Here is a 15,416-nt window from a genome sequence, read left to right on the forward strand (position 1 = left end):
CGGCCCGGACCCGTATCTTCTCTCAGCCCCCCACCTATGCGCTGGTGGGCTAGACTCGGCATCGAGGCCAGCAAAGACCCAGTAGGCGGGCCCCCTGGGAGGGGGGCTAAAAGCCTCCAACTTACCTCCGTCAAGGGGGGAGCACCCCCCAGGCCTCCCCTGTGGCCATCTCAGCCGCTGGTTTCACTAGGGTACCAAGGTCGCCAGGCGGGACCCTTGTCTAATGCACCCAACTGGGTAACAACATAGTGATAACTAGAATGAGAAACAAATGAACAGGCAGTTAACCGCAAGCGGCGCGTAGTGTCTCAAATTAACCCTCAAATGTAGACCTTATGAGCCACGCAAAGGAAAAAGAGGAGCACAGGTCACTGCGCTACCATTAGGGCAGTGAGACATAATAATCAGGTACGCACATCACCATTCACAGGCCTCCTCAGCTTCAGGGAGGGCTCCGCTAGCTCCCGCAGCACAACATCCAGGCTAGATGACACAGGATTAGCGTCAGTAGTATATTTCCGCCACTGGGCCCAAACACCATTGAAACGCTCACTCCTGTCTTTGCACCTCACCACCCACTCCTCCTCCTCTCTAATATCGCCCACCTTTTGGAGCCACTCTGTTAAAGTAGGGATCTGCGGACGTTTCCAATAGAGAGGTATAAGCCGTTTAGCGGCATTTAGTGGATGGGGGAGGGTACTTTTCTTGTAATGGCTCAAAGGAAGGGCAGGGAGGTGCAAGAGGAAGTGCATTGGGGACAACGGAATTTCAATCTGCAAGGCATTTTTTATAAAAGTATGTATTTCCACCCAAAAAAGGCTTAATTCCTGGACAATCCCACCAGATATGGAGGAGAGTGCCTTTCTGAACACAGCCCCGCCAGCATCGATCTGAGGGATAAATACGTGATATGACAGCTGGTACGCGATACCAGCGAGTCAAAAGCTTGTAGTTAGTTTCTTGTGTCATGGACTCTATGGAGCTGGAGTGTGCTAGCCTAAACATGTGCGAACGTTGTTCTGGTGTAAACTCTACCCAGGCCCAGGTTTACTCCCTTTGCCGCCCCAAGGCCGGGTCCTTCAATGCCGCCCCCACCCCCCCCCACACACACACACACACACACACCACGTCCTTTATCGATGACTTTTACAATAGATCAATTAAAAACATATCTCCACACACGAGAACACTGAAAATAACTGGCTTTAATTGTACAGACTAAAAATACTTCAGGGTAAGCGCGCGAGGGGTAAGGATTTTTCGCAGGCAAATTTTCAAGGCAATGACTGGTGTTAGTGCTTCAATCATCCCCGGCACCATGGTTGTTATGGTGTCAGGATGATTGAAACACATTATTCCTATCATTACATTGTAATATAAACTGAAATAGTTCAACTCACCATAATGCAGAATCATTGGGAGCCCTGAGCGTGTCACTTGCCACCATCTCTTGTCACTTGCCACCATGCCTGCCACCAGATGGGGATATCACTTGCCACTATGCCTGCCACCAGATGGGGATATCACTTGCCACGCTGCCTGCCACCAGATGGGGATGTCACTTGCCACACTGCCTGCCACCAGATGGGGATGTCACTTGCCACCAGATTGGGATGTCACTTGCCACCAGATTGGGATGTCACTTGCCACCAGATGGGGATGTCACTTGCCACCAGATGGGGATGTCACTTGCCACCAGATTGGGATGTCACTTGCCACCAGATTGGGATGTCACTTGCCACCAGATTGGGATGTCACTTGCCACCAGATGGGGATGTCACTTGCCACCAGATTGGGATGTCACTTGCCACCAGATTGGGATGTCACTTGCCACCAGATTGGGATGTCACTTGCCACCAGATTGGGATGTCACTTGCCACCAGATGGGGATGTCACTTGCCACCAGATTGGGATGTCCCTTGCCATGCTGCCTGCCACCAGAAGGAGGAGGGCGGAACAGCGGTGCGGGCAATGAGAGATGTCATCTTTCTCCCTCGCCGCCGCACCGCTGACATTGCTTGCTATTTTTTCAAAAATGGCGCCGGGCGGCGCAAGTACGCTACTGCGCCGCCCGGCACAAGTACGCTACTGCGCATGCCCGCCCGGCCGAGCGCTTACGAGCTTTCCCGAGCCCGGCCGGCTTCGGAACGGCGCATGCGCAGTTTCGTGGTCGGCTCGCGGCCATCTTTTCTATGGGCACTGTTGCCCATAATAGACTGCAGCACGAAAGGGGGGGCGGCCGCGAAGTCGCTGCAGGAGCGGCGCTGCCCCTACACCACTGCCGCCCCGAGGCCTGGCCTCGGTGGCCTTGTGGCTAATCCAGCCCTGACTCTACCCCTAGATCCCGCTCCCATTCCTGTATAAAAGCCGGCTTGCTGACAGCGGAAACAGATCCCAGAAGCTGATATATTTAAGAGATCAGATGGGGAGTGGGCTCTTCCTCTATGAACAATCGTTCCAGTGTGGTGATAGTGTCTAACCCTCTCGTCGAAGCACCCTGGGTCACAATGAAGTGTTGGAGCTGTTGGTGTCTCCACCAATCCATTGGGAATCTGCCGTGACTATTCCGCAAGGCGTCTAGGGGTATCAACTTGCCCTTATCCACAAATTTGCCACAACTATAGTTACCGTCGTTCACCCAGGACCCAAAGAAGGCCACCTGTTCCCCAGGAAGGAACCACCTGAATCCCCCCAGCGGTGCCAGTGGGGAGCGAGGGGGCGCCAGGGTATACAGAGCGTCAGTATGGTCCCAGACCCGCAGGGTGTGGGTGGTCAGCGGGGAAGACGTCTGTGAGAGTCCCCTGTATTCGCGGGGTAACCAAGGGGCGTATGACAAGTTGCGACCGGCTAGGCTCTTCTCCAAGGAGACCCACATTTTTGAGCCAGCATGGTGGCGCCAGTTTAGGATGTGTTGGATCGCAATGGCTCTGTAGTAACGCTGTACGTCTGGAAGGCCTAAGCCACTCATCTCTTTGGGTCTCTGCAGTAGGGACACGGCCAGTCTTGGTTTTTTACCATGCCAAATGAAATTAATCATTAGGCTTTGGAGCTATGTGAAAAAGCTTTTGGGAAGGGGAATGGGCAACATCTGCAGGTAGAAAAGCACCCTAGGGAGGATGTTCATCTTAAGTATGTTGAGTTTGCCTAGCCACGTGAAGGAGGTCTTGGCCCAGTTTTGCAAATCCCTATGCACCATACTCAGGACTGACGGCAGGACTGACGGCAGGAGACGAGCTCGGCGCTCGTGGATAAATTTTACCATAGCCTATTGCTAAATGTAAGTTTATCACGTTGTTTTTAACCTAATAAATTGACTTTTATACTGGATTACGCTATGTGCACTTTCTCCCTACACTCCACATATACATACCCCACTTGACGAGCATTGAGGAACAGGGATGGATTGAAGACACCCATTGAAGCATAAGAACTCGGCGTTCGTGGATTGATGCCCGCACTCATTTTTAAAAAGTGAGTGCACCCTCCTTCTGTGTCTTGCCTCCCTTCCACTCTGACCGTCACGGAGTTGCACTATATATTGTCTGTTTATGTCTTTTTATATATATATATATATAATTATATATATATATATATATATATATATATATATATATATATATATATATATATATATACATATACTGCATATCCACCATCGGAATCGCCTGAATAACTGGGGATGGGATATCCATGCCTTCTAGTGGTTTGCATCTAAGCACAAGCTGTATACCTTACAGCAGTAAGGTGAGCTGCTTGGGAACACAGAGGTGTCCCCACTGAAGATCCCCCCCTTTGATTGGAACTGTTTATCATTTGGGAACTTTGTACTATTTGGTGGTGGGACTGTCATTTACTCATTTATTTGGATTTGTCACTATCAGTTTGCTGAGTTGTCACTTATGTGCTAGTTCGATACTAGCCCTCATTCACTTGGACTATTTTTTGGATATATATTTTTTGAGTGATTTATTACTGTTATTTATACTTACTTTGCCACGTTTTTTAACCATTTATTTATGCTAGCACTTTCGTTTTTTCAGTGCATTTGTATTTAGTGTCTGTGTGGCCGCACTCATTTCGGCCGTTTTTCACCTCTCTATGCACTTTATTTAGCCCCTTCCACTTCCACTTCCCTTTTTCCTTTTGTCACAGCGCAATACCACTCACCTCTATTTATGCAATTTTGTCTGTTTGGATCAGTCACATAGGTGTTGCAGCAGTGTCCCTTAATATAGGTCTCTCAGACAGCGCAGGAGTTCTCTCATTTCATACCTGTCCTGTGGGTCAACCTGACTCTCCGAGAGCTGGAATGGGCAGGATTTATGAAATTCAATGACAGTACCACATGATTTAGCCACCGGGTAGTTGCTAAAGAAGCATTGGGTGTAAAGATGCGTGGGTATCTTGGGGAGGGATTGTTGTCTGAAGTGGGTCTCCTGCAGGAAAATCACCTGGGCCCATAGACTCTTCAATTCTAGCCAAAGCCTTTTGCGCTTGTGTGGAGAGCAGTGACCCCTGACATTATAGGACAGTACCTTTTTAGTGATGGCGTACCTGAGGCCGATGATAACCGGTCCATCTCACCTCCTCTAGGTCCTCCGCGCCTGTCACAGTTGAGAAAGAGGCAACCTGAAGGTCAAAGCAATAAATGTTAGCTCTCAGAAGCAATATTGGGAACAATATTGAAATAAGAGAGAGGAGAGGGGAAAGGAGGAGGGGGAGGGGAGATAGGTTAGGAAGGGGAGGAATAGAAAAAGATAGGGAAGGGGGTAAGGGGGAGGAAGGAGGGAGAGAGGGAGAAAAGAGGAGAATAAGACAACAGCACCACAGGGGCTGGACTGTGTCTAACAGGCCCGGTATATTGCACAGTGGTGAACTACAGAGCCCACCCGGGGGGGTAATAACCCAAATGCCGCCCGGGTGGTGGCTCGGAGTCCCTCTAGGGACTATCACCTGGTAAGGTGAGGCCTAAGCGGGGTACGCGGGCAACCACCAAGGGGACGCGGAGCCCAGTGCCCCGTCCAGTCCAATATAACATGTGAACAGGGTGAAAATATAAAGTATACAAACTTGAACTTCTAAAAAGTACAAAACAGGGCAGCCAAACAGAGGGCTGAGTAACAGACCCTCCAGTCCATCACGTATCATGAGGCTTAGCTTGAAGCTGGATAATAGTACATAGGACCCAAGGTTCAGTGTCCTGCAAGAGGAGGTTCAGTGCTTACAGCATTGCGTCCATTGAGTCCTGTGCCCCGACCGAGATATCAATAATGGAAAGGGGGTGATCTGTGGTCCTTTCAAGGAATTAGAGAAAAGTTAGCAGTAGTGTAGTCAGTCTCTAGTCGCAGGGGTGCCCAGGTGGGGACCTTCCATCTGCCTGTTACGACCACGGGAACGTCTGCTTCCAGCCGCTGGGATCCATGGCTGAGGTAGCTGGGGAATCAGAATGTCCGGTGTGGTATGCCAATCCGGGAAATCCACAGGGCTAAGCTCCAAGGTGTGTAGGAAGCGGGGGAGGTCATCTTTCGAACGCAATACAGCCCAAAGGCCATTTTTGGACACCTGAAGGCTGAATGGAAGGCCGCAGTGGTATGTGAGGCCTGCCGCTTGTATTTCTGTCAGGAGTGGGCGTAGGGCCCATCGCTGCATTAAGGTGCGTCTAGAGAGGTCCTGATAGGACAGCTGGGCTCCATCAAAGTCAAAGACCGGTCTATTGCGCATCTTTTGCATGATGCGGTCCTTTAGGGTAAATTTATGGAGTTTTCAAATAACATCCCTGGGATTTTCCGGTTCTTCAGATGGGGGCCTGAGTGCCCTATGAGCCCTATCTATCTCAATCAGCATCGATGGAGGCAGACTCAGGATTTCACGGAACACTCCCTGCAGTGTGGGAACAATATCTTTAGGCGCGGTGGCTTCTGGAAGGCCTCGTATGTGAATGTTCGCTCGCCTGCTGCGGTTCTCCAGGTCGTCTAATTGGCATAAGAGGGCCTCAATTTGGTGACTGTGGGCAACAATCTGTTCTCTGAGCTGGGAGATGGCGGGCACAGTATCATCAAATTTCTGCTCCAAAGTCTCTACCCTGTGACCCAGCTCAGTGGTATCTGCTTGCAGTTGTTTAATATCTTGCTTGAAAGCCCTTTCAATCCTGCTAGTAAAATGCTCCAGGTCTTCTTTAGTGGGGAGAGACCACAGGTGCTGCCTGATATCCCTGTCTTCAGTCAGTTCTGCTATATCCGTACCCCTGTCTTGTGGTGATGTGGAGCAGGGGGATGGAATCGCTTACCATCCTGGGAGAAGACATAGGAGACAGTGCTGGTGTTGCAGGCTGAGTCTCATGCTTCTGCTGCGTGGCCGTTCGTTCCGGCGCCATCTTGGATTTTCCCCTCTTCTGACGAGGGGTGTCAGAAAGGAATGGATCCAGCGATCCCTGGCCATGTGAGTGGGCTTTTTTGGCTGCGATGAAGCCCGGTGCCGCTGTGACATGCCCTGGGTGTAAATCGGGGGGTAATCACCCCTGTAGCTGCTGGTATAGCTGCGGACTGGACGGAGTTCAGGCACAGCACGTCCTTACTCCTCCATAGTCAGGCCACGCCCCCGGGTTCCACGCTGTTTAACCGTGACGGAGGCAGTATAGAATTGTGGATAATATGATGAAAGAAATTTGGGGTAAACCTTATCAGTGAAATGGGTTTCCTGCAAACATGTAATATTAGCTTTCTTCATTGCAAAAGAGCGTAATGCCTTGATTTGCTTTTGTGGAATATTAAACCCTTGTTCATTTAATGACAAGACATTTATAGGAGCCATAAACCAACTAGGGTGAACATTATATCACAACAAGCAAAGTGCCCACCGAGAGCCAGAAACACCAACCCGAGAATCAAAAGAGAATAGTAAAAGGTAAAGAAAGAAGAAATAAAATAAAACAAATCGAGCTAACCCAATATGAAGACAATATATCAGTAGGTAAAAGCTAAATAATAGGCTGTGGGAACATCTCAGGGGAGTATTTAGAACTCCCTGAGATGGTCCGGGCCCACCAGCAGAGTCCCCCATAACAATGGTAGGAGTCCTTAGGTGGTGTGAGGGGCAGCAAGGAATTCCTAAGGGATGAACAACACCGGAGAACCACGGGAACTGTTCAATTGCTATCGTGGAAATATTTAGCTGAAATTATTTTAAAAAAGGAGAGTAGAAAAAGAGAAAATTCAAAATTTTTTTGTAACTATAACAAAACCATGTTGCCAAAGCTCATTTCAGTCATGAATATGGCCAATTAATTAACTCAACTAGCATGAGGAGCTGGGAATCTGTAATAAGAGAAGGTAACTAGTTTAAACTAAAGTGTCAGTCCATTGAATCCTCATTATTGGGTGGAGAATGTTCGTATCGACCACGCTTATTAAGATTTTGATGTGAAGAAGTGGAAGAGCTGGGTCCTGCGTCTTTATTTTGCTGTGAAGATCGAGAGGCTGGACGTCTGAGACTGGTCTTTGGATAAGACTACTTCGGCTAAGCCCATATCAATTAGGGGCCGACTGTAAGTCCTCTGAAGAGCAACAGACATATTTAGTTTCCAGATGGGTGAATAGGAGACAAAAAGGGAATCCCCAATGGTAGGTAATTTGATTACGCTGAAGTATCTGCAGTTGAGATTTGAGCGCACGCCTCTTTGCAACCGTAAGTGGGGATAGATCAGTGAAGAGTTGATAGACATAGCCCTGAAAGCTGATGGGTTCTCTACCTCTGGCAGCTGTTAGCAGCTGTTCTTTGGTCCTGTAGTAGTGCAATTTGGCTATTATATCCCTTGGAGATCCATTGATTTTGCGTGGAGCTAAAGCTCTATGCACTCTATCCATTTCAAGCCTGTCAATAGGGGTACCGGGTATTAATTCCTGAAAAAGCGCCATGACAGTAGCCTGCAAGTCCAGAACAGATTCAGGGATTCCCCTGATCCGCAGGTTTCGATCGGTGGTCCCTATTCTCTTGGTCCTCTAAACGTGTCTGTAGTGTAAGGTTTTCCTCTTTAAGTGTCGTAAGCTCACATATGTAATTCTGTGTAAGGTTATCAATTTCATCCACTCTCAGTTCTAAGTCAGCAGTTCTGACCCAATTCTCTTATTTCTTTTGTTACCTTGTCTGTTATATGGTCAGAAGTCTGCTTGAGGGATTTCTGAAGCATATGTTCAAATTTTTTGAATATGTCCGGCTGTACTGAAGTTTGTAAGTCACCATTGTCATATTCAGACTCACCATTAGTAGCCGGGGTATTCTAGAGGAGGGGGGGGGGGTGGAGGCGCCAACTGTTATAGTCCTATTATGCAGATAAAAGTTAGTGTAATAAATACACTTACTGGTTCGCAGGGCGGAGGGGTCCTTTAAGGGTGGCGGTGTCCTGGGATGTGCTGGTGTTACACTGCCGGCTGGGGTCACGTCCCTTCGGCCATCAGGGTGTAGGATCTGGTCACAGGCTGGTCTACAGCATCCACTGAATGGAGAGCTCCATGCTAACCACTCTGGAGCGCGGAAGCGGAAATGATGTCACCAGTGCACGGCGAGCATCCAGACAATGAATGGGGATAGTACAGCCTGTGTATTCTGGCTGTGAGGCAGAAACTTCTTAGTGTGTGGACTGCTGCGCTGTGAGGGGGAGGATAACGCCGCCATCCCAGCCGCCAGCCTGTGTGCCATTTCCTTCGATTTACCCACTTTAAATTTATTTTTTGGTACCCTCAGGACCATTATTTATATAGCGGATTGTGCTGGGGTGAGTCTTCTATTTTGAGCTGTCTGCAGCGCTGCTGGGACCTGTAGTCCTCCGGTGGGAAGTCCCGAGGAGCGGAGCTCTAAGGCAGCATTACCGTCACCTCAGGCTGCCATGCGTGTGCCTGATTTTTTACATTTTTTAATCGCATATGTTTTATAGCAAAAATGTAAACATTTTGGTAACTTTTTTGTTTACATATATCACAAGAAATAAAAAACCCAGTGGTGGTATGGCATGGACCATAGGGTGAGTACATGGATTGAAAACTGGCTACAAGGGCGTGTTCAGAGGGTGGTGATAAATAGGGAGTACTCAGAATGGTCAGGGGTGGGTAGTGGGGTTCCCCAGGGTTCTGTGCTGGGACCAATCCTATTTAATTTGTTCATAAACGACCTGGAGGATGGGATAAACAGTTCAATCTCTGTATTTGCAGACGATACTAAGCTAAGCAGGGCAATAACTTCTCCGCAGGATGTGGAAATCTTGCAAAAAGACCTGAACAAATTAATGGGGTGGGCGACTACATGGCAAATGAGGTTCAATGTAGAAAAATGCAAAATAATGCATTTGGGTGGCAAAAATATAAATGCAATCTATACACTGGGGGGAGAACCTCTGGGGGAATCTAGGATGGAAAAGGACCTGGGGGTCCTAGTAGATGATAGGCTCAGCAATGGCATGCAATGCCAAGCTGCTGCTAATAAAGCAAACAGAATATTGGCATGCATTAAAAGGGGGATCAACTCCAGAGATAAAACGATAATTCTCCCGCTCTACAAGACTCTGGTCCGGCCGCACCTGGAGTATGCTGTCCAGTTCTGGGCACCAGTCCTCAGGAGGGATGTACTGGAAATGGAGCGAGTACAAAGAAGGGCAACAAAGCTAATAAAGGGTCTGGAGGATCTTAGTTATGAGGAAAGGTTGCGAGCACTGAACTTATTCTCTCTGGAGAAGAGACACTTGAGAGGGAATATGATTTCAATTTACAAATACTGTACTGGTGACCCCACAATTGCATGACCGCTCAATTACCAGTTAAAGTAGCACAGTCCCGAATAGCAAAAAATGGACTGGTCATGACGGAACAAAATCTTCCAGAGCTCAAGTGGATAGAATCCATGCAATGTTCATTCCCTCTGTGGGTTGTTTTTAGGTAATTCAATCTATATCAACACAGATTTTAATAGAAGAGATCCAGGAAAATCAAGATCCTTTTGATAAAAATACATTTATTTTTTGTCTGTTTTTTCATTTTAACATCCATTCTTTGCAAAAACTTCTCACCAATTACATGTTTTTATTAATAAAATCTGCTTCCACTTTCCTCCACTGACTGACACTGTTGTAGATGCTGTTCCCATCTATTTATAACCCTCCTCTAATGTGTGTTGTTGGACTTGAAAAAGTCCAGAAATGGAGCGCATGCGCGGAGTCTGACAGAGCAGTTATGCACTGCTAGAGCTCCGCTCCGTGACAGATGAAAAGCTGAATATTTAAGCATACCAGCTGACATAAAGCACTCCAGATTACTCTACTTCTACCAGTGAACCTGGAGCTTAGTTGGAGACCTTCAATATGGTTCTAGGAGGTAACCGTAACAAATATAAAACCTCCACAAAGGAGTCACAGGTGCGGGCTGCAGCTAAAATGGCGCCGACACCTGCCTCACACAGCACCTCAGAGCGCTCCCATACACTGAAACAGAAGCAGAAACTGTTACACACAGAATTATCTGGTGAGTCGGATACTGAATTATTTCCCTCACAAAACTCTCCACATGAATTTGCTGATTCCCCAGTACCTTTAAAGCAATTTGAACGTATGCTGCAAAAAGCACTGAAACAGACTTCAGAGCATATTACAAGTAGCCTTACAAAAGAAATAAGAGAACTTGGCGCTCGTACAGCAGCATTAGAAATTAGAGTGGATGAGGTGGAAATTTCAGCACAAAACAATATGTCAGAAATAGAAAACCTTAAAGAGGAAAACTTAATACTACAATCTAGGCTGGAAGATTACGAGAACAGAGTCAGACGTTCCAACCTCCGCATCAGAGGTATCCCTGAATCTGTGATTGACCTGCATTCAACCATGACTGCCTTATTTCAAGAACTCCAACCGACCCTACCTATCGATCGTTTGGAAATGGACAGAGTTCACCGTGCCCTCATGCCCAGGAAAACAGATGGCCCTCCACGCGATATTATCGCAAAATTTCACTTTTATCGCACAAAAGAGCAACTGCTGGCTGCAGCCAGGGATAAAGGCAATCTTACATTCCAAGGTCATGTTTATCAGTTATTTACTGATTTATCCCAATTGACTATCTCTAAGCGTCGATCAATGAAACCTCAACTGACAGTGCTACAAAGTCATCATATCACTTATCAATGGGGTTTTCCGTTTTCCATTCGATTCACATACAAGGGCTCAAAGTTTACCTGCAGATCCTCAGATGAACTGCAACGAGTTTTACAAGATCTGCGCCTTGTGGATGATCCACACATCTCTAACTCATCAAGAAGGAGGTCAACCCCTTCCACCCCTCACAGCTCTTCTCAATCTCCAGAACAAATAGGAAACCAACATGCTCATAAGAGTCGTTTAGCCTCCCTTCCGCTGCATGAAGAAAACTCCATGGACTGACCACTTTTCCTACCCACAGTCGCATCTGAACCCCTCATTGTTTTACCCTCTCTTCCAAAGTGCAGTTGCTGAATGACTGTCTCGGGGCTGAAGAGATTGTAAAATTGTATCTTACATTGGTCCTCATACTTTAATTTAATATTAAACCCCCCTTTGCAAGGATTCCTTAACAATTTTATGTGACATCTGGTATCTCTCTATGTAATTTGTGTCCTTTCATGCATAGGCAAACCATGATGTTTGATAGTGCAGTGTACCCATCCAACATAGGAAGCCATTTCAAAATATCTAAAGTGGCTTCACCATTGAAGGGTATCAACTATTTTTCTTTAATCGATCTAGATTTATTGCACAATTCAGTTACCATTTCCTTTATCCATTCAAACTCAGTTTTTTTTTTCTTGAACATTACTAAGCGAATGTTGTAGATGCATTCAACATATAGGTAGTTTTACCTGATATAGTCCAAGCGATAGTTTATCTAAATTCCACGTTCTAATTATTTATTTATTTATTTATTTTTCTCTCATGGTGTCTAAACCCATACCTGTATGTCTGGGTAGTTATAGGTCCATTTGCTCATTTTTATATTCTCTTTCCCAGTTCCCTATTCCACTCCCCATCCCTTTACTCATAATTTTCTCACGTATTTCCCCTACTACACCCTAATATAAATTATAATAATACACTCCAGAGTACTGATCTCATTTACCTCCCAGTATGATTAATTGGAGATTTTGCCCTTACATTTATTTTTAGCCGAGCTGGCTACGTCCCTATACATCTTGATGATGTTCCCTTCATAGGGCTTTTCCTCTTTCCACGTCAGTTTCGTGTGTTCCAATGTGCCTCCCTCGATCACCCACCAATATTATGTGGACGATTGAAGTCGGCCTTTTTTCCCCTGATGGGGAGATTTCTCCCTTGACGGGTAATTCTTGATATCTATCATAAGCCACTGTTTACAGTATTATATCTTACTACTCATGCTACATGTTTCTTTCTCTCTACAGTTTATCCTTGGTCCAACTTTACCTTTTCCTTTTTCTCGTTCAATTGGATTGATCCATTCAGCCAGGAACTCATGAATAATGGTAAGAATCATCACTTTTATCATCTACCATGGCACCCTTAAACATTCTTTCCCTGAATGTACAGGGAATTAATGTACCGCAAAAACACACTAAAGCGTTCCGTTTCTTTCAAGCACAAAAAGCTCATATAGTTGCTTACAGGAAACTCACTTTACAGTGGACTCCACACCCAAATATATGAGCTCCTCTTATCCACAAATCTACACGGCCTCAGCTACCACTAAGAAACGTGGAACCCTTATAGCTTTTCACCGCTCTATCCCATTTATCCTCAAATCAGAAATCAAAGATCCCGAAGGGAGATATATTATTCTCACGGGACATATTTTGGATACAGCAGTTACAGTTGTGTCCTATTACGCCCCAAACAAACAGCCTACATCCTTTATATCTCACCTTCTTCAAGTGGTATCCACGCACAAGATGGGTACAATTATTGTGTGTGGAGATTCAAACCAGGTCCTCCTCCCATTTCTAGATAAATCACCATACTCTCCACCGAGAAACCCAACCAAGCAATCTTTTCCACAACTTCTCTCGAGATATCATTTAATCGACTCATGGAGGGAAATTAACCCAGCAAAAAGGAAATTTACTTACTATTCACACCCTCATAAAACCTTCTCTCGAATAGACCACATACTCCTAACTGTTGGTATGTTACCAGAGATTCTCTCATCAAATATTATACCAATCCCTTGGTCAGACCACAATGCAGTATATACTACTATAGCATCTACTATTCCTAAATCGCATGACTCATCATGGTACATCCCCGATATCTTGCTAAAAAAAACATCTCATCGCCTCATATTTGACCAAGCCTTAAAAGAATATCTTATGCACAATACCTCTCCTGAAATTTCTACACTGACCCTCTGGGAAGCACATAAGCCAGTTCTACAAGGAATATTCCAACGCCAATCTGCAATGTTTAAACGGGAGCAGAAAATTCTTGAACGCAAATTGGACTTAGAATATAACACAGACTTTGTAAATTTCCAAAACAATCCTTCTTCGACCACAAAAACTAGATTAGAAAAGGCTTGTTTAGAATATGATCTCTTTCTCACAGAAAATGTGGATAAATCCCTGCGACGTTCTAGACACGCATTCTTTATGAAATCTAACAAACCGGACACTATGTTGGAGTGTGCTCTTAATTCTAGGCATAAACTATCTAATCCTATCCGACTTCAATTGTCTAAGAATAATTTTACCTGCAATCCGGTTAAAATAGTCCACAAATTTAGAACTCATTTAGCTTCCCTATATTCGGAAACAAAAGAATTTAATCCTTCTGAAGCTGATACCTTTTACTCTCAATTAAAGCTTTCTGAACTAACTCAGACCCAAAATTCTCTTCTTGAAGAACCCATTTCAGTGGAAGAGGTAGTGAAAACAATTAAAGAACTAAAGCAAAACAAAAGACCAGGCCCCGATTGGTTTCTCAGCCATATATTACCATACTTTTGTAGAGATCCTTTCTCCACTCCTAACCAAAGCTTTCAATACAATATTAGAAGGATACTCATTTAGACAAGAATCTTTAATGGCAATTATATGCATGATCCCAAAACCAAGTTCTGATAGCACATCCTGCTCGAATTTCCGCCCCATTTCACTTTTAAACCTTGACATAAAAATTCTAGCGAAAATCTTGGCATCCCGCCTCAACAAAATCATAGGTACCCTTATCTATCGTGACCAAGTAGGCGTTATGCCTACTCGCCAAGCTGGTGATAATGTGCGTCGAGCAGTACTCTTGGCACACATTGCCAAAACTCGCCGCATTCCCGCTTGTTTCCTTTCCCTGGATATTAGGAAAGCTTTTGATTCAGTTTCTTGGCCTTATTTGTATCACACTCTCCAGAAATGGGGGTTTGGACCCCACTTCATTAAATGGATAACAGCACTTTATGACAGACCTCAAGCATATGTAAAATATGCAGGTTATAAATCTGACTCTTTCAAAATAGAAAAAGGCACACGTCAGGGTTGTCCACTTTCCCCACTTTTATTTGCCCTTTTAATAGAACCCCTAGCACAATACATTAGACTAGACCCAAAGATAACTGGAATAGAACTAGGAGGCTTCCATCAAAAACTCTGCTTGTTTGCGGATGATATCTTACTATTTTTATCATCTCCCCAAGTCTCTGGTCCCAATCTATTACCTATCCTTAATAGGTTTGCCAATATATCCGGATTAACAATTAACCCCAAAAAATGTTTAGCATATATCCCTATCTGACAGAGAAAAAGATATGGTTAAATCAGCACTTCCATTTACCTGGGCAGAAAAAAACAATCCCATATCTTGGTATTCATCTAACAGCTTCCATCTCAGATCTTTTTTCAGCCAATTACCCATCTACTCTGAGAAAAGTGACTAATTTAATGAAACAATGGTCCCACCTTCCATTATCTTCCATTATCTTGGCTAGGTAGGATTAATACTATTAAAATGTCAATTTTACCTAAGTTACTTGTTCTGTTCAGAGTCCTGCCGATCCCGATCCCAGCATAATTTACTTGATTAATTCAGAAAAGAGCAATGACATTTGTATGGGGATCTTCCAAACCTCGCATCCCATCCCAAACATTATATCTTCCTAAGCCTTCTGGCGGCTTGGGTTTTCCCAATTTTGCGTTGTATTATAAAGCTGCCCATATCGCAAGCTTACCAAAGTGCCATGCAACACAGGAAACCCCCTTATGGGTATCAATAGAAGCGACTGAATGTGATCCCTTATCTGTCTCAAATCTTCTATGGCTTCATCCTAAAGATCGCACTGGTGTCAGGAGGCACAGGCCGCCTCCGTTCGCCGGGCTCCAGGATGCATGCGCGGAGGACTCACGCTACGCCGTACACCCGTTCGCGGCCCGATGGTGCAGCGCGCGCG

The sequence above is a fragment of the Aquarana catesbeiana genome, linkage group LG01 (assembly GCF_042186555.1).
Source record: "Aquarana catesbeiana isolate 2022-GZ linkage group LG01, ASM4218655v1, whole genome shotgun sequence".
NCBI classification, from domain to species: Eukaryota; Metazoa; Chordata; class Amphibia; order Anura; family Ranidae; genus Aquarana; species Aquarana catesbeiana.